The sequence below is a fragment of the Etheostoma cragini genome, chromosome 21 (genome assembly GCF_013103735.1).
Source record: "Etheostoma cragini isolate CJK2018 chromosome 21, CSU_Ecrag_1.0, whole genome shotgun sequence".
Taxonomy (NCBI): Eukaryota; Metazoa; Chordata; class Actinopteri; order Perciformes; family Percidae; genus Etheostoma; species Etheostoma cragini.
The window spans coordinates 1,722,849-1,724,395 of record NC_048427.1 but is presented as its reverse complement, the minus strand read 5'-3'; positions in this window follow the sequence as shown (position 1 = coordinate 1,724,395).

Sequence of the window (1,547 nt, the reverse complement as noted above, 5' to 3'; positions counted from 1 at the left end):
GGGGGGAGGCAGCATTGTCAATGTGTTTGTGCTAAGTAACAATGTGTTGATTTTTCAAAAAGGATAGTTTGTGTAAAATCAATTGATTATAATACACAAAAAAAGTTATTTCCAGCCATAAATAAACATGAATGATAAGATGCTAAAAATTCATTTAAGGTGCTCATATTATACTTTGGGGATTTTTAACCTTTCCTTTATTGTGTTATATATCTTTTGTGTGCATGTTATAGGTTTACAAAGTGAAAAAGCCCACGCCCTCATATTCTGCTTCTGACTGGCTAGTAGTCCTTACCTAGGTACTGTCAGGGCCCTCATACTCTGCTTCTGACTGGCTAGTAGTCCTTACCTAGGTACTGTCAGGGCCCTCATATTCTGCTTCTGACTGGCTAGTAGTCCTTACCTAGGCACCGCGCGTGTGCGACTCCCAACAACGATGGAACACAAGTGAGATGCCTCACTCTGTAGCTAAAACAAAGAGCTCAACACATTGGGTGAAAAGAAGAGCTGCAGCAAGGTGGAGTACGACAAAAAATTGTGTTTTTTTGTGTGAATTAAAACCATGTAAACCTATTGTGATATAACCTCTAAATACAATTAAGAACCTGAAAATTAACATAATATGAGCACTTAAATATGAGGATAAAATCAGTGAAAAGTACTTTCAAATGTATGAAATAGCCTACTGGCGTTTGTCTGACGTAAGTGAATGAATCAAACCTCCTCATCCTTCCACTCAGTACACCGTGAGTGGCCCTCCAAAATGATTCTGGCTGCTCTTTGTCAGTTTGACCACATTATAAACAGCAGAGTCAAACTAATAATACACACAGAGCTGTAGTCTCAAGTTACATAACTGGAGAAAGGTACATGTCAGCTATGGCAACAATGTCCACACAAAGCAGTTTTTAAAGCCCCTAACGGAGAAGGGACTGAGGTGAAGGAAAGACAAGAGAAGCAGAGACTGAGATGAGTTAAAGACGTGGCCGCCTGCAGTTACCTCCCCACAGCGCCGTGTCGGCACCGGAGAACGGACCCAACATCATTCTGCTACGGGGGAAAACACGCTTTGGCACGCTTGTATTTCTTTAAAACAATCCCAACCTAAGCACCTGCCGTTGCAGAATAGATAGCGGAGATAGCAGAAGGGATTGAAATGAGTCAGAATAGGGGGCGAATGGCGGGCCTTTACCAAAAGTCAGGGATGGGAGAATCCATCGATAGTATCGAGACGTTTTTCGTGGCAATACTGTGTTCATACACGGACCGCAAGTATCTCTCTTGTGTTATTCAAACTACACATGAACATTTTATGTAAAGTTTTAGTACTAGAATGATAAAAGTCCTTGCCTTTGCAGTCCACTAGACGGTGCAGTTGGGGTTCTAGGATTATCTGTTTAGTTAAAACAGACGTTACCACAGTTTGGGAGACAACATTTAAAGATGGAAGAAATCTAAATTGCAATATATCGCAGAATGTCACAACATGTTGTGATGTTTTTTGAAAGTTTGGGGATATTATCCGCAGACCAGGCCGCGGACCAGGC